Source organism: Megascapheus bottae, chromosome 3 (assembly GCF_031878675.1).
Source record: "Megascapheus bottae isolate mThoBot1 chromosome 3, mThoBot2.hap1, whole genome shotgun sequence".
Lineage (NCBI taxonomy): Eukaryota > Metazoa > Chordata > Mammalia > Rodentia > Geomyidae > Megascapheus > Megascapheus bottae.
The window spans coordinates 61,409,817-61,428,900 of record NC_143511.1 but is presented as its reverse complement, the minus strand read 5'-3'; the positions used below and the strand labels follow the sequence as shown (position 1 = coordinate 61,428,900).

The window sequence follows — 19,084 nt, the reverse complement described above, 5'->3', positions numbered from 1 at the left end:
CCAATCTACAGTGCTCAGTACTGTGCCTGGCTCATAGCAGGCAACTTAAATGCTAATGAGGCAAAACAGAGGGGAGCAACTTCATTCACATGGACTACAACACAACTGGGAAGAAAATGAAAAAGAAACAAAGGCAAAAGAACCCACTCAAAACAAACCCTACTTCAATTTTCTTTTATGAATTGTTATCTAGTCAAAACCACTCTGAATATTACTTTAGCAATTGAAAATGTGTCACGTTCCACCCCCACGTTAATACTTGCCATCAGCTTCTCACCCAAGAACACTGAAAATTAATGATGAGGTAATGTCTGTGAAATGCCCAAAGCTCTCTGAAGATGTGAGGCAAAAGGCATCGCTGTAATTAATATTTAACAAGATGCTACACAGCTCTGATCTCTTTTTCTGCAGACTAATGTTACGTCTACAGGATAAGGTGATGCTCAATTGGCCCCTAAATAAACCTTTCCAGCAGACGGGACCCAACAATTGCCCTCTTCTAGGTGCCTTACATGACTAATGGGGACCCCAATAATGCAGGAATCTCTTCAGATGTTGGAATCAAAGAATGGCCAAGAGTTAGGAATGGGAGCAGAACTGCAGATGAGGCAGAGGGCAAAATAAAATTTAAAGGGTAGTCTTCTTTGGGATTCCATTTTTAATCAGGAGAGAGAATCCAGTGAAGATTTGAAGGGGAATTGTTTTAGCAAAACCCACATCCTAAGCCAGTTAATATTTTTAGTCTAACATCATACCAAGAAAGGAAGAAGTAAGAATAGCTCCACGGGTTCAATTACAAGGGGAGTAGATAAAATAATTTCAAAAGTTCAAGGGGAAAAAAAATCAATCTATTTCCTCCCCCAAAGCTTTCACTTCTATAAATACACTCACACAAATGGACCTAAGACCACTCTTCCTTCTGCAAATACTACCTGTCTGGGAATTTGCAAGATAAATGATGTGTCCCACTAGCTTTCAAGCAATGCTCTCCAGAAGCTTCTTGATTCTTAAGTAACATTCATTTTTCCATCTTTCATTATAAAATATTAAAAATAGACACTGAAATTTCCAAGTTACAAATTATTCTTCTAGCATTTTGGGGGAGAAAATATACATTTTCACCACAACTCAGGATCTTATTATTTATACTGGTTTATAATCTGTTTTCCATTTTAAAAATATATGAAATATTCCTTGTGCCTTTGCTATAATGAAACATTACTTTTTTATGTTTTATAAATTAGAAATGACATTTTTGAAGTTAACACCCTTACTGATGGACTTTGATTTACTTGCAATATCTGTATTACAGATAATGTTGGGATAAATGTCTTTGCCCAATATAACTCTAGTTGTTGTCTTAGGATGAGTCCCTAGGACTGACACCCTTGGGTAAAAGACTATGTATGCACTATACTATATGGTAGATGCCCCACTGAATTTATTCCAGGGCCGCTTTGGTAGTTGTATATCATGTATGTGATTTGTTGTTGTTGTTTTTTAATAAATGACTTCGGAAAAAAAGACTATGCACAAGTTTTGAAAGCTTTGACATAGCCATACTGTCCCCCAAAGAGGTTATTTGTGTGTGTGTGTGTGTGTGTGTGTGTGTGTGTGTGTGTGTGTGTTCTTGCCTGGTTTTTCTGCTCAGGGCTGATAATCTGCCATTTGAGCCACACTTCCATGTACATGTTTTTGTTGGTTGACTGGAGTTGAGTCAGTTTCACAGACTTTACTGCTTGGGCTGGCTTTAAATTGTGATCCTCAAATCTCAGCTTCTCAAGAAGCTAGGGTGACAAATATGAACCAGAAAGGTTATCTTGATTGCTCTCTCTCAGTAGAGAAGTTTTGGTAGATTTAGAAGGGGTGTTGCTGCTTTTATCTGCAATTGTTTGATTTTTGCAGTAGATTTTCCCCCTTAGGGTTTAGTTTCAATACTATATTTTTACTGTGTGCCTCAGATCATCAGAAAATCAACATCCTGCTCCTTCAAAAGTCAAGGGCAGCCCAGCAGTCTCTCTGTTGTTTTCCTGCTACCCCCATTTTTACCATCATATCCCTCATTTCTTTCTTAATAAGTTAGAGACCACCCATCAGTAATGGATTCAGTCATTCCTTTATTCAACTGATATCCTGAGAGGGTCTTCATACTCCTAGCTCTATACAAAGAGAAAAGTATAGACAAAATGCTGTGAGGAAAGTAATGAGGCCAGAACAGTAGAAATACTCTAGAGTTGAAAATACTAGTTTTGAAGCCAGGTACTAGTGAATTATGTCTATAATCCTAGCTATTCAGAAGACTCAGATTTGAGGATCAAGGTTCAAACAAAGCCAGCCCAGGCAAGAGAGTCCATGAGACTTCTCTTTTTCCTGGTCCTAGGACTTGAACTCAAGGCTTGGGAGCTGTCCCCGAGTATCTTTGTTCTCAAAGCTAGTGTTCTGCCACTTGAGCCATGGTGCCACTTGTGGCTTTCTCTGAGTAGTTGGAGACACAAGTCTCATGGACTTTCCTTGCCCAGGCTGACTTCAAACCACAATCCTCAGATCTCAGCCTCCTGAGTAGCTAGGATTACAGGTATTAGTCACCAGTACGTGGCTCCATGAGACTCTAATCTCCACTTAGCTACAAACAAACAAAAAATGACAAGCTTTTTCAAGTGGTAGAATGTTAGCCTTGAGCACCAAAGTTCAGAGACAGTACCCAGACTCTGAGTTCAAGCCCAAAGACCAGCATACACACACACAAAACAAGATACTAGTTTTGCCAGTTGATAAGGGCATTATTCACTAAAAACAGTGCTTCTGTTATTAAGACATGAGCAGAGACTAGAATGGGGCTGAAAAATTACTTCATGTCAAGTTGGCATACTGAGTTCACCTTCCAACCTACTGTCTCTGCATCTCAGCCCTGGCTGTGTTCCGTAACTTGTCAGTCTCCACTCCAGACTCCTCCAAAAGCCTTTTTTGAGAACTCTCCTGAGCACCCATCTGCCTGGAGCAGGAATCCTGGCACGCATACTAAACCTACTCAGTACTCCCCAGTGAATAGAACATTGCTTGCTGACTGTCAGGTATAAATCTTGTAGGTCTAACTAGAAAAGAAAATTCTGCTTAAGAATATATTCTCTCATACCCCTAGGCTCTTGACACTGGAGTAATCTTACATAAGAGACAATCAACAAAAGCTTATAGAATCTAACCAAATTAAATTAAGCAGAATAAATACAAGACAGGGGATACATATACCAGGTTTGTTTGCAACTAACTGTCATCCAGATGACTGGGAAAATTGAAACTGTCTGACAATTAGTAGATTAAGTCTCTGTCGTCATATAATTCTGCATCGACCTAGACATTTCTCAGACACACAAATGGTACTTGTTCAACTGAACTTTATATCCCAGCGGCTTCTGTACATAAATAAAGGTCAATTAATTCTAGAGATTTGGGCTCCCCACTCCCCTCCTCCTCTTCTCAGAAAAACAGAGAAAGAAAGAAAAGAAGGTCCATAACACATGGCATCTATCTCTGCTGGGATTTTAAATGTTGGTAATTTTAATTCAAAGCAAAAATTGTGGGAGAACCTAGCCTTTGTCAGGCAACAAACATTTCTAGGTAATTCTTCCTTGAGGGCAAAAAGACCAAACATTTCACAAGTGGCTAGTCTCTGTCTGGTTCTGCTTTTTCTCAGACCTGGATTGTCTCCTACCTTAAAACTTCTCATGCTGGTTTCTTCCTACACTAGGCCATGACTTCTACAAGGCTAAGAACATACTAGCCCTGTATTCTTAAAGTCAAGAACTATATGCTCTGTGCAGTAGATTATCATTCTTCTTTTTTTAAATATCATCATTCTGTACTGGAGAATAAAATGTAATGTTAGGGATGCAAAGGAAATAAGCAGCCACAGATAGGAAACAGGTCCAGGCAGAGAAGCATCCTCTTAAGTTCACTTGGGGAGTTGGTGGCAATCAGCAGGTAAAAGAGAAAGAATAATTAGGAAACTAGGGAAGACTGGGGGTTTAGATCAAGCGGTAGAGTACCTGCCTAACAAATGTGAGACCCAGAATTCAAATTCTAGTACTGCCAAGAAAAGAAGAAAAAAAGAAAGAGGGGGAGGAGGGGGGGAGGGAGGGAGGGAGGGAGGGAGGGAAGAAGGAAGGAAGGAAGGAAGGAAGGAAGGAAGGAAGGAAGGAAGGAAGGAAGGAAAGGGAGAAGCAAGCAAGCAAGAAAGAGGAAAACTGGGGACTTCAATGAGATTTGAAAAGGATGATAACTTAAGGGAATGAAAGCTTATTCTACACAGTCTAAAGACACAGCACAAATCTTATTTTCTTCTCCAAGGACAACGTTTCAGATGATCTAAAAGGGAAATGACTGGCAAAAAAAGGGGGGGGATGAACATTAATTGAATATTTCTAAAGCACAGGTAGAAAACAGAGATCCTATCCATGCTGTCTTCTTTCCTATGAGTAAACATGCCCAAACAATTAATTAAATAAGTAACTAAATGACAGTCCACTGTTCATGCAGCTAGTAAATCTGCTTGTGGAGTCAAACTCCAAATATCCTCAGAGCCCCTCTGAGTCTAGTGCTAAGACTGCAGGGTACCAAGGAAGAGATGGAGGGAGCACAAGTCAGGTGGTCATGTCCTTGGACAATAAGCAGAAGCTACAGGGGCTGTAATGTTTGCAGCTGCTCTTGAGGACAGAGTGAGTTCTTGCAAAAACTTAACAAGGTAGACTGATTCCAGGAGGAAGCTAAGATAGACACACAGAAGCCCACATAACACTGGCTACTGGAGAGAGGAGAAAAGGAGAGGAAAAGAGGAGAGCAGAAAAGAGGAGAGGAGGGGAGGGGAGAGGAGGGGAGGGGAGGGGAGAAGAGAGGAGAGGAGAGGAGAGGAGAGGAGAGGAGAAAAGAGAGGAGAGGAGAGGAGGGGGGGGAGGGAGCTCAGAGCGCCAGTGTGCAAGCTGGCACAGCAGGAAACCAGATGCAACTAAGCCAGCAGTCATAATCATTGTCATTCGTCTCACTGAGTCTGTGCCCTGGACAGCCCCTTTTCTAAGCTGTAGATTTAGCAAGCAGCAGGGTTCAATGCCCCAGAGAAGTTCTGAGAAAAATGATGCAGGGTACACAGAAGTCTCCAGCAACCATACAATCTAGGGAGTATTACCTTGGAGGAGGAAAGACATAGGAATGGGGAGGCTCCTCTGGGCTGGAAAAGGCATTCCAGAGAGAGGTAAAGTGGGGTCATTTCAAAGCTGCCCTGCTGAGCAAACCTTCTTAACATGGGAACTCAAGCAAACAAAAAAGCTCCATTTCATTGCCCTGCCCCATTAGGTGATTATTAAGGTCCCTTTTCCTTTCTTCCCTCCCTCCCTTCCCCTGCCCCTTCCCCTTCCCTTCCCTTCCTTCCTTCCTTCCTTCGTTCCTCCCTTCCTTTCATGCTAATACTCAGGCTTCAACTCAGGGTCTGGTTCCATTCCCTGAGTCTTGTTTTTTTTTTTCACTCCAGACTTGTGCTCTACCACTCCACCCACAGTCCCATTGCCAGCTTTTTGGTGATTAGTTGGAGATAAAGAGTTGCATAGACTTTCCTGACCATGCTGGCTTTGAACCACAATCCTCAGGTCACAGCCTCCTGAGTAGGTAGGATTACAGGCATGTACCATGGATACTTGGCATTAAGGTCCATTTCAATCCTGCCATTTTTCCAGTACAGATCCAACTAATGACCAGAAAGCAGGTATTCTGGAGCCTCAATGGGGACACAACCAAAGGCACCTTTGGTACATTGCCCTCTTTGTCTCTCATTCACCCCTGGGGCTCAATCCAAATGCCAGTTCCTCTTGGATCTCTCCAAGGCAAGGTGATCCCTCTGCTGGGTTCCAATGGACTTCTGTAAGGCACAAAACTTCCTGCCCAGAGCTGACTGAGTGCCAGCTACAGGTGAAGCTGGAGCTGATTCATCTACCTCTTTCCTCTCTACCTCCCCTCCCCTTCTCCCCTGCATACATTTTTTTAAAAAGTAAAGCATGATGAATTGATTTAGGATAATAGCCCAGAAAGCTGTTCTTGGCAGGTATGAGATGGGAACCCTTGTTGTTGCTCAATGCCAGTCCCTCCCAGCCACCTGCCTCTTTCTGTCTCTCAGCTCTGCTACACCTGCTGCTGCATAAGACCCAGCACTTCTGCTTGCCCCAGGCCTGTGTGTGTGTGTGTGTGTGTGTGTGTGCCTGTGTGTGTGCCTGTGTGTGTGCATGCGCATGCGACTGCTGTACACACATGTGATATGGAATATCTCCCACAACACACTTTTGGAGAAAAGCACATTGGTATATAAACTACCCAGACAGTCCAGAAGCCATCAGTAGGCTGAAAATTATACTCAACAGATCAACAACAAGGCAAGATTAAGCCTTTCAATGAACGCTCTTAATTAAAAACAAAACAAAAGAAAACAAACAAAAAAAAACAGAAAGAGATGTGTATTTGAGTATTGAGAAGATAAATAATTTCCTTCCAGTTCAATGAGGACCAGATTAGGTAGAGAATGCAAGGTCCTGTTTCCTCTGCATGTTTCTTCTCTGTTCACAGAACATTCACTATGGGATCTTCCCTAAGACTAAGAACTGGTAATGAATATTTTAACAGCCACAGCTCCTTCCCATTGATAAAACTCCATTGACTAGTCAGAGCATGCTGGTGAATGAGGGAGGGTGTGGACCTGAAAAGACTGCATTTTCTGGGCGGTCTGATACCTAAGGGACCCACCCAAGCACACAGTAGGGATGAGGAGAACAGCAGCCAGGATGCTGAAGGAAGGGAGAAAGAGAAATGATACTTGTGGAATAAAAACCCGAGGCCACTGACACTAGAGAACTGGCAGTTACAAAAGTAGAGAAAGTAAAACGTCAAAGGCTCAACAATGCCCACCCCAATACTATGTATAAGTTACAAATCCAGAAACTGTTAATGTGGTCTTATTTGGAAAAAAGGATCTTTGTATATGTAATTAAACTAAGGATCTTCCAAGGAGCTCATCTGGATTATCCAAGTGGATTCTACATCCCATGCAGAAGTGTCCTTTTAAGAGTGAGGAATGTGGGCACTGGCAGCTCACACCTGTAATCCCAGCTACTCAGGAGGCTGAGATCTGAAGGTCGGGGTTCAAGGCAGCCTCGGCAGAAAAGTCCATGAGACTCATACCCAATAAACTACTCAGAAAAAGCCCACAGTGACACTGTGCCACAAGTGGTAGAGAGCTAGTCTTTAGCACAGAGAGACTTGGGAACAGCATCCAGGCCAAAAAGAGTGAGGAAGAAAGAATCCAGGTACCAGTGGCTTATGGCTATGATGTCAGTAATTAAGGAAGCTGAAATCCAGAGGATCGAGATTTAACCCAGCAGGGTAGAAAAGTCTCCTAGACTCTACCTCCAAGCAAAAAGCTGGGCTTGAAGGTGCGACTCCACTTGTACAAGCAAGCCAAGCAAGCATGAGGCTCGGTTCAAATCCTGAGCTAAAATCCTGGTATAGTCAATAAGAAAGAAAGAAAAAAAATGTATAATTGTTACAGCGCACACACACACACACACACACACACACACACACACACACACACACACACACACACACTAACCCAGTAGCTTAGAAGTAGTAGAGGGATCATAGACGGATTTAAGTTTCATCAGCTGCTGGTTCAAGACAGACCACCAGGTATCTGACAACACACAACATATATACAGTTCCTTGTAGCCCAATGCAGGGCCCTGAAGGGAGGACCCCTAGGGACCCTAACTGTGCCTGATCTACGCTAATATGATAAATTGTAAGGTGAGGGTGCAGTGGTCCTGCTCTCTCTGGGCTCATCAGACCGTATGCATACCTAATTTTCAGTTCTGTCTTTTTAGCAGTGTTGCCCTGATCCCTGTCTCTGAATGTTCAAATGCCCTGTATAGCTACTACCAAGAAGAAGACAAAACTTTTGGAGTAGAACCTCAAAAAGCAGAATCAAGGCCAATAGGGCAGTCACAGGCTGGAAGAAATCTTTTGATTTAGCATAGTGACAAACTTTCTAATAATTGGAGCCAACTGGAAGAGTTGGGTGGGAGTGCCTGGAGAATTGACAGGTCTGGGCAGACAGGCTGGGTGTGCTAGGGGGAATTCCAGCTCTAGACAAGGATCTCTAGAGCTAGCATTCCTGTGTGAGCGTTTGTAACGGGTGGCTCCAATGTTCTGTAATGATTATGTAAAGCAAAAGTGTTCGGCATATAGACAAGGTATATTCTAAGAAACTTATTACCAGGCTTTTGTAAACAACTAAATAAAGATACTACCCCTAAAAAATGAGCCTGAGAATGAATCAATTCTTCACCTTATACTACAGAATGTCTCCTGACTCCCGGGAGGAAATACAAAAGAATGTATCTATCTATCTATCTATCTATCTATCTATCTATCTATCTATCTATCTATCTATGGCACTTTCTAACCTAATCAGGGGCCAGCAGCATGAACAGAGAGGCTGCCTGGGTTTGATGTCTTTTTCCAGCTAAACCCAGACAGAACCAAGACTCCACAACCAACTCCAGTTATTTTCCTAAGAACAAATAAACGGCACTCTCACCCTGATTTGAATCATTACCTTTGTATTCTTCTGAATTCTACACTTGAAACAAAGAAAACAGTGAAGTCCCAACTTGTCTATGTCTACCAGTTCGCGAAATTGTTGTGACTGCTTGTCTAGGAGGCTATCACCTAACCCTCCGAAACCCTGGATACTTAGAACAGGAAGCACAGTATTTTTCATCGGCACATCTGTCTTCTCTGTCAAAGACTCAGAGAACAATGCATAGTTGTATTTGGAAGAATTTCTCTGAAGCCCTTTCTGTTCAGGATTTTGAAAATGTGCCATGTTATCTTTCTACTGAGCATCTCAGATTATTCCTTAACAGAAGTCAAGAGACTATATTTTCCTTCTTGTAGATCTACACTAGCTTGTAGTGGTGTCTATATATGTCTTTGCATGTATGTGCATACATTCATGTGTGGTATATGTGTGAGTGAGCATGAATATATGTGCACATGTGTGTATGTTCTTCAAAAAGACAGTGAAAAGGGTGCATTTTATGTAGCAGGCTGAAATGATCAAAAGCCTGAATTTTGTTTTGTTTTTGTACCAATACCACCTGATCTCAAAGCCTGGGCACTATCTCAGAGCTTCTTTTGCTCAAGACTAGAGCTCTACCACTTTAGCTGCGGTTCTACCTCTGGCTTTTTGGTGGTTAATTAGAGATAGGAGTCTCATGGACTTTCTTACCTGGGCTGACTTTGAACCACAGTCCTCAGATCTCATCCTCCTGAGTAGCTAGAATTACAGCTGTGAGCCACCGGGGCCTGGCTGCTTAACAGTTTTTTGTTGTTGTTTTGTTTTGATTTTGTGTGTGTGTGTGTTTGTGTGTGGTCCTGGGGTTTGCACTCAGAGCTTGGGTGCTATCCCTAAGGCTCTCTGTGCTCAAGGCTAGCACTCTACCACTTGAGCCATAGTGTCACTTCCAGATTTTCTGAGTAGTTTATTGGATATAAGAGTCTTACCGGACAGGCGCGGTGGTTCCCACCTGTAATCCTAGCTACTCAGGAGGCAGATCTGAGGATCAAGGTTCAGAGCCAGCCGGGGTACAAAAATACCTGTGACTCTTATCTCCAATTAACCTCTAGAAAATGGGAAGTGGGGCTTGGCTTAAGGGTAGGGCGGTATCCTTGAGCTGAAGAGCTCAGAGATAGTGCCCGGGCCAAATTCAAGCCCCATGATCCACAAAAAAAAAAAAAAGAGTCTCATCATGGACTTTCTTGCCTGGGATAGCTTCAAACCACAATCCTCAGATCTCAGCACCTTGAATAACCAGGATTACAGGTATGAGCCACTGGTACTTGAGTAAGTCACTTTTAACCACTTGCCAAAAGGTTTCCAAACATGAGATGAGACCCTGAAAATTCTGTGTCACTTCAGCAAAAATAATGGCCACTTCCCTCATATCAACTGACCAACTACCCATCAGATGTCCCCAGCCATTTCCCGTTAGAAATGCCTAGAGATATGGGGTGCTGCATAAGAAAATCACCTTGAAAGGAACTCAGCAGGCAAAATTTATTTCTGCAGAAGGGTGTGTCATCAACCAAAATATCTGGCAAACAAGTACACAGAACAGACAGGCTGCTCCCTTTTTATCCCTATGGCAGCGGCCCTGCCCTTCTGTTCACATTGGTTGAGCTTAGGTCTATAATCTGTTCAAGATTGGCTAGTTTTAAGAGGATAGGAAATATTTACATAAAGTGACTGTTAAAGGACTGAGATAAGATTTACAGTATACCAATAATGTCAAAACATGCATACATCCTTCACTATTTTCTATTTTGTATTAATTTTTTTTTTGCCAGTCCTGGGCTTGAGCTCAGGGCTTGAGCACTGTCCTTGGACTTTCTCAAGGCTAGCACTCTACCACTTGAGCCTCAGCACCACTTCTGGCTTTTTGCTAAGTATGTGGGGTATCGAGGAATCGAACCCAGGTCTTCGTGCATGCTAGGCAAGCACTCTACCACTAGGCCAAACTCCTGGCCCCCATATTTTGTATTAATTTTTTATTATAATTAATAGAATGGTTACATTATATTTGCCAGATAGAAGGTGCATTACTTAACAATCATTGCTACCCCTTCTCATGTTTTTGTTCCCATTTCCCTCCCCCACCCCTTCACTATTTTCTTATACAATCTGAGTTGTGTCTTAGTCCCCCTTCCATTTTGGAACAACTAAATAAGACAAAACCTTACATTTCAAAAAGTCCTTCCTTATCTCAATGCATTCCCCCCTCCCCCACTACCACCTTTTTGTTTTTACTTGCTGATGTTGTCTTAGCAGAATAATCAAAAAGATCTAAGCCATCAAGCCAAAGTAGAAACTTTTAAGGACCCCCCCTTTGTTAGAAAAGGTTTTTCTCATGTCATAATCTTTCAGGAAGACAGTTAAATTTATTTTTCCAAAAAGGTGAGGTCAAGGGCCAGGAGTGTGGCCTAGTGGTAGAGTGCATGCATGAAGCCCTGGGTTCAATTCCTCAGTACCACAAACACAGAAGAAGCCAAAAGTGGTGTTGTGGCTCAAATGTTAGAGAGCTAGCCTTGAGAAAGCCCAAGGACAGCGCCTAGGCCCTGAGTTCAAGCCCCAGGACTGGGGGAAAAAACGGTGAGGTTGAAGGTATAGGTTGTATTCATGTATGGTAATATTACAATGAAACTCCCCTCATACAAATAATGCATATTAATTTTTTTTTGCCAGTCCTGGGCAATGAACTCAGGGCCTGAGCACTGTCCTTGGACTTTCTCAAGGCTAGAGCTCTACCACTTGAGCCTCAGCATCATTTCTGGCTTTTTTCTATGTATGTAGTACCAAGGAATTGAACCCAGGTCCTCGTGCATGCTAGGCAAGCACTCTACCACTAGGCCAAACTCTAGGCCTGCATATTCATTTTTAAAATCTTAAAACCAGGTTAGGTTTTAGTGACACATACCTATAATCCTAGCTACACAGGAGGCTGACAGTGAAGGATCAAGGTTCAAAGCCAGCCTGGCCGGGAAAGCCCTGAGATTTTTATTTCTAATTCCCTACCAAGAAGTCAGAAATGGAATCATGGCTCAAAGTGGTAGAAAGCTAACCTTGAGCAAAAAAGCTCAAGAACAGTATTCAGGCCTTCAGTTCAAGCCTCAAGACTAGCATACATGTGGATGTGCATACGTGCACACATGCACACGCACACACCTCAAAATCAAAAGCATATATATGCAAAGCTGCAAAAACATAATCTACATTTACCAAAACAAATTTAATCTAGCATTGCTACTGCTTCCTTGAACAGTATGTATCTTAAAATATAGCCCAAATCAGGCCAGGAGCATGGCCTCATGGTAGAGTGCTTGCCTAGCATGCACAAAGCCCTGGGTTTGATTCCTTGGTATCACATACACAGAAAAAGCCGGAACTGGTGATGTGGCTCAAGTGGTAGAGTACTAGCCTTGAGAAGCTCAAGGACAGTGCTTAGGCCCTGAGTTCAAGCCTTAGGACTGGCAAAAAAATTAATTAATTAATTAATTTAAAAAAAAATATATATATATATATCCCAAATCAACTACAACAGCTATAAATACACTATATATAAAATATATATAGCACATATATACACTATATATAGTATATAGTGTATACATATATACATATATGTATATATGTAGCACATATATACAGTATATATCTAGTGTACATATAGTATATATACTATATACTATAAATAATAGCATATATTGAATGGCATTAAGAAAACAGGCATGTTTGGTATTTAAAATGTTTCCCATAACAAATCTTTTTGTATGACAAAGAGTGCTTTCTATAAAATAAACAATTATCACCAAAAGTTTGAAGGTTAAAATTATACATAGTATAATTTAACTTATGTCATTTTGAAAATTAAATTCAAAATTCAGACTCACTGAGGAAGCATCAAATGTTCATTGAATCTACTTGGAAGCATCAGAGTGCCATAAGCAAGCCAGCCAGAGCATGGTTGTTTCTGGCATGATTCAAATCACTTCAGATCTCAGGAAAATCACAGGCTTTGTCAACCTAAAACAGCAAGCAAGTTGTCAAGCTTGCCCTAGTACTAGGCTTTATGAAAAGGGCCGAGTGGTGGCTAAACGTGGACATTGAACCCAGCATTCTTGGGGTTTCTTTGTGGGTCAGAGCTACATATACAAGTGACCACACACAAAATACTTCAAGGCTGACAGCAAATGTTTCTCCTAGGCACCAAGGGCAGCGAGTGATAGGAGGATGTCGATGAAAATCCTAGGATCAGAAAGATGGCTTGAACTTAGCCTTCAGGTATGACAAGCCCACCAAAGTCCAGACACATGCTAGGCAGAGGCCAGATACAGACCTGGGGGTGGGGTGAGGGACGAAAAGTGTAGAACATGTCAGGGGGGGTAGGACGGGGTCTGAGAGAAGGGATGGAGACAATGTCACACCTGCTGAGCTGTGGAATCTGGACTTCCTCACACAGAGGACTCATGGAAAGTCTCTGGGGAGGAGTGTGACAGGGTCAGAAGCTTCACTTTAGGATAGAGACAACAGAAGCTTGTTAGAGACTAGAAAGACTGGGGGTATGTTTAAGGATGATTCTGGAAGGATAGTGACAGGGTCTGGTGATCGACAGAGTAAGGAGGGAGCAAGGAAGAGGGCAAGGTCACAGACACTATCTTCAAGGTCATAGATGACTGTTCTCTTCTGCTATAGAGGTTCTGGCTTGGGAGGGGGAAGAGAGAAGGATTCTGGGTATCCCACAGCCAACAGGATATCTGGTACTTTGGTACCAAAGCTGGTAGCACCAGGGGCTCAAGCAGGACTCAAGCTTGCCCTTCACACATTAGTGAGCACCACAGAGGCACTGCTTCAGGGCTGGCTATGAAAAGAGAAGAAGGGGAGGGGAAAGGAAAAGCAGGGAGGGGCAGTGAGAAAGGAGAGTCAGGGAGAGAAGAGAGAAAAGGACAGAACAGAAAGAAAGAGGGGGCAAGAGAAAGTAGAAAACAGAAGGGAAGGAGGAGGAGAGAGAATGAGATCCTGAAGAAGAGTCCATCGTGCAATGTCTTTCAAATAGCCAACTCTGGGCTCCATTTGTGCTGTGGCTGGGTGTCATTTCCCCAACATTCTTGAGAGCCATTTCTGCATGGCAGGGGCAGAATCTGCTCTGGGGAGTCACTAGTAATTTTGAGGATGATACATCTGGGCAGGTGGTTTGTCTCATCCTTGAGCACATCGAGCCCTTTCAGGCCTCCAGTCTTTGGCACTCGCTGTCCCCTCTATGTGGAACAGTCCCCCTCCCTTAGTTTAACTTTGATCTGGTATTTCCTATATACCTGACACTAGTCCAGGTACTTTACACACATCAATTCATTTAATCCTACTCCCCTATTGAGTAAATACTATGATTATGTGCTGTGTGAAGTATTCCCAGCCCAGAAGTTAGAACAACTTGATAGTAGGCTATATTTTGTGAAAGGAGGGGTCAATGTGCAAATCAGAGCAATGTGGCCTAGAGCCTGCATTTTCTGCCACAAAGCTACAGGCTTCCTTTCCCTGACCTGTCCCCATGTGCCACATCTATTACTTTTTCTCATATCACCCTGCACATAGCCTTCCCAACCGTTTCCAACCTGTCATTATCTTACTCTTGCATTCACTTGTTTATTATGTTTCTTCAACTAGAATTATGTGTAACATGGTTTTTCAGCTTGCCTTTTTTGAAGAAGGTAAGGACCAGCCTTTTGTTCCAATGTGTTCCTGAGGCACCTAAAACAATTCTCTGTCACCCGAGAGACAAACAAATGTGGGACTGTACGGTGGATGCGACGTTATGGGTACAATGGCATAAGGTTGTTCCGCCCTCCTGTCCTGTTCTTTTTTGACCACTGAAAATGCTCAGCAATCTACAGAAGGGAAGCCTAGTTCCCAGCATATATGGACAAAGCTGATATATTTGTAATTGCTTCTGATTGTCAGGTCCTCCCATCTAAGTCCTTGGGTACATAGTGACTGATAAGCTTGTGGGAGGCAGGGACTGAGTCTTCTGATTTAACCAGAATCTGTGGCCTTCGTCACCTAACAGTCTTTACAAGACTACTGTGCATGTCAGCATCTGATCTGAATATCCTCCAAATAACAAGAAGTTCCTGTCTCTGGAAGCAGGAGGCACCCTGAGAATCCACCCCCTTATCACAGGACCTCCACCCTGGCAGAGAGGTATAAGTCAATGCGCAAGCTGAAACAAAAGGCACCATTCTATATTTCTCTCTCTCTCTCTTTCTTTTTTTTTTTTTTTTTTTTTTTTTTGCCAGTCCCGGGCTTGAGCTCAGGGTCTGAGCACTGTCCTTGGACTTTCTCAAGGCTAGACCTCTACCACTTGAGCTTCAGCACCAATTCTGGCTTTTTTCTATGTATGTGGTACCAAAGAATCGAACCTGGGTCTTCGTGCATGCTAGGCAAGCACTCTACCACTACCACTAGGCCAAACTCCCGGCCCTCTTTCTGTTTTTTTTTTTTTTTAGACACAATCTTTCTCTGTTACCAAGACTGGCATCCCTCTTGCATTCCTCCTGCCTCTGTCTCCCAAGTGCTGAGATTAGAGGTGTGTGACACCATACATCATTTTTATACTTTTTTTTTTTTTGTCATTGTCAGTCATGGGGCTTGAACTCTAGGCCTGGACGCTGTCCCTGAGCTCTTCAGCTCAAAGCTAGTGCTCTACCACTTTGAGCCACAGCATCACTTCCCATTTTCTGGTGGTTAATTGGAGATAAGTCTCACAGACTCATGCCCTGGCTGTCTTTGAACCATGATCCTCAGATCTCATCTCCTGAATAGCTAGGATTACAGGTGTGAGCCACTGGCCACCTGGCTCATTTTTATACTTTTAATAGTGCCCAGAAATCTATTCAACTTGCCCATAAATACATGTGGGGAAAAGGGGAGCCGACTGTTATCAAATGTCTGTTATACACAAATTCCCTATTAGGTACATGGATATATGATCTCATTTAATCTTATGAATTGGGAATTATCATTATTCTCTTTTAACAGATGGAGAAAGCAAGGTTCAGAGGCCCAGGGTCCCGAAGCCAGTGAAGGTTCAAGCCCAGGTCTGAAGCCTGTAGAACCTCTTCCCATAAGTCTCTGCTCTGGTCTATTCTGCTTTGTGCTTCCACCAGACTGGTGGTCATCTGCATCTCTGCTTTCCTAGCTCTGTACCTGTGCTCATTCCAGTTCCTTGACTTAAAAATGGCTCTTCTACTCCTCACTACCTGTTGAAATCCTCTTTTAGTGTACAGGCTTCTCCTACCCTCTTGATAGTCCCAGGAGATAAACCTGGAGCTAATGTTCACCTTTGTTTACTTTTGGAATGAGAGGTGAGAATGGGCTTGCTGAGCCACGGGAGAATGAAGAGGGGGAAATGTCAGGATTGTATTTGAATGCATCTGATAAATAAAAAGTCCGGGACAAATTAGCTCCAAATACCACTTGGGAAAGGCAAATTCATACAACTGGGCTCCAGTCACAAAACATACTCTCACCAGCATTATGACTTCATAAAGCTTGAAACTTAAAACCAGGGTGTCTAGGAAGGAAATAAAACAATAAAAAAGCACTTCCATGAGTGCATCTTTTCATAGTAATGCATTTTATCTGCACACTGGAAAGAGAGTAATTGCAACACAAGATGAACAAGATATTGGGCAAAAGAACCAAGCTCACCTTCTAGCATGTCACACTTGACTGTCTCCTCATGCTCATTTTGCTGGGGCTGCCCCAGACCCCCCCTGTCCCCCCAAAACACGTGCTTGCCTAACTGTAGGCCTTTCCAGCCACACCTATGTCAAGCTTACCACCAGGGGTAGTGAATTTATGAGTGATTTTTTAAGTGGCCTCAAGTGGAAAGCATCTCAACCATTCTTTCATGCTTCCATGGTTGGTTTCTCTTTCCCGGCCCCCTAGAAAAGTGCATTATGGCTCCCCCCCTCAATTTTTTTGAGGTTTTGCAAAAATAACCGCCTCACAAACAGAAACATGTCCTGATCTATAAGCCACTTTGAAAACAGATCATTATGCTGTTGAATATTTCATGGTGGTCCAAAGCACTGAGGGAGGCGAGGCGAGCACTCACCAATCTTTGCCATGTCTATTTTTGAGCCTGGTGAAGCAACCGGCAAATGCTCCCTTTTATTTTCTCAGCACCCTTGTGTTTGCAAGTTCGGGGTGGATTCTTGATAAAATAAGGTCTCCACCCAAACTGACCCCGAAAGGCTTCTTTAGAGTTTACCACGGAAGGATCTCCACACGCATCCTAGTGAACACTGAGGTGTCAAAGCCCGTGTGTGTGTGGGGGGAGGGGGGTGGACTTGTCCAAGGTCACCCAGCCTGGACAGCTCACCTGGATCCAACTCCCAACCTCGACTGCTCTCCCCCTGCTCCACTCCTAAAGCTCAGTTAAAGCTGCAGCAGGTTAAGGACGTGACTCCCTCCCCACACCCTAGGACTGACTTGGGTGCGTCCCAGCACTCTTCTCCCCTCCACGAGCCCTGGAGGGAAGGCACTCAGGGTGTCTCCGGACTCACAAAAAATGTCCCAGGCCCTGCGGGTCCAGGAGTGGCTGTCGAGGCCCCGGTGGGGAAAGCTGGTCTGAGGTCACTTGGAAAGTTGGCGCTGGAGGCTGCTGCACCTGAACCCAGATTTGCCTCCCGACGTGCCGCTCTTCCCACGAACTCCACCATGCAGATTCCGGAAACTTAACCGGCATATGGGATGAGCGCCCCCCCAACCCCACCCCACGCGTGGAGACCAGGGGAGACACGAGGATGGAAGCCAGGCATTGGCCACCCGGGACCCATCCGGGATGCAAGCAGCGCGGAGGAAGCCGAGGGGAGCAGGCAGCCTGCAGCTCCCCGAGGCACAGGCCTGGGATGTTGGGGTGTCTAAGCAGTTCCCCTCAAAACTTTCTGGCGCGGGGACCTCGCCCTTACCTGCAAAAGCGGCGCCGCCCGCGCGGACGCGGACCCGGCCAGCCGACACGCGCTCTCGCTGTCTCTCTCTCCCTCTCTCTCTCTGGAGGGGGCTCGGGGCTCGGGGCTCGGGGCGCCCCGCCCCGGGGGCGGCGGGGCTCGGGGCTCGGGCAGCGGCTCGACTCCGCTAGGGTTCGGCTGGGGCTCCGCCTCCCGCGCCGCCGCTGCAGCCGGAGGGGGGCGGGGTGGGCTCCCGGGCCGCGCCCGCGCCGTCTGGAGGCGGCAGGTGCTGAGGCTGCAGCTGCGGGGGCCCCCGGCCAGCTGCCCGGCGCCGCGACCCCCACCCCGCGGGAGGAGCCACGCGCGCGCGCGCCTGCCCGCCCGCCTGCCCGCCTGGCCGCCTGCAACGCGGGCTCCCCAAGTCCTGGCCCGCCGCAGTGGGCGGGCCCGGCCCGGCCCTGCCTCCGCTGGCCTCACCCCCCCACCCACACACACACCCCTCCCCGGCTCCCTGGGGGACACCCCGCGTCGGTGGAGTACCCGCGGGGACACTGAGTCCTGGAGATGATACGGACTCCCCAAGGTCACCCAATCCCGTGGCTGTCAGGCCAGAGCTGGAATCCACCCCTGCCTTCACTCCGAAGCGTTTCAGTGGATCTGAGCTCCGGAGGACCGACTCTTGATTCTTAACCCCAGCTGGGATTCCCAGCACCCACCCCCACCCCCAGGCACTAGGCGGAGGAGGAGGGGGGTAGCAGGAGGAGGTGGGCCCATGTTTGGCAGTGAAGACTCCCCTCAGCCAACTCCTTCCACCCCGGGGTGCCACATTCCCCCAGCTCTCCCCATGCCTCCCTGCTTGGTCTCCTGAAGGCCTCAAAACTCAAAACTTATGGGGGTACCCTGGAACTCCCTTTCTGTCCTCTTCTGACTCCCTGAACCATCTTACCCCCTCTACTGGCAACAGCCCTACCATCTCCCTGTTACCATACCCAAATCCTGGTATCTGTCCAAGCAAGAACTCTTCCTTGCTAAAATAGCCTCTAAATACCTACACGGCTCACGTTGTGTGTTAGATATTGAACTTCCCCCGCCCTGGAAGAATCAGGGATTTAATCATCCAGTGGACTAGTAAATACAGCTCAATTCCCATAACAATAGCTGGGTTCCAGAGCATGGAAGGCTGCTGGAGGTGATATCCTCTAAAGCAGAAACCCCCTTCCCCACCCTAGATATTTGAGTATTTATAACAGTATTCCTAGGCCATACAAAAGCATTAACTTATAAATTAGCCGCCTATGTTTGGTCAAACATTTAATTACCTCACCCTTAGTGCGATGGCCTAAATAAACCACTTCTCTTTGATGAGGTGAGGTTGTGTGACATTAGCTGATACTGATGTTGTTTTTCCGGGTTTGCACAGTCAACTCTGATATGGTTAAGTTCTGCAAAGAACTGCTCATAGCAGTAAATTGTTCTGAATACAGAT

The 19,084-nt window shown here is 44.9% G+C and overlaps 1 protein-coding gene across 1 annotated transcript in view; it reads right to left on the bottom strand.

Moving 5' to 3' along the window:
* Positions 1-17,690, bottom strand: part of Frmpd1 (FERM and PDZ domain containing 1) — an 85,178-nt gene extending 67,488 nt beyond the window's left edge. Inside the window, exon 1 of the mRNA XM_090330276.1 lies at positions 17,620-17,690. The gene's annotated coding sequence lies outside the window, so the exon portion shown is untranslated. The remainder of the gene's footprint in view (positions 1-17,619) is intronic.
* Between the last annotated feature and the right edge of the window lie 1,394 nt (positions 17,691-19,084).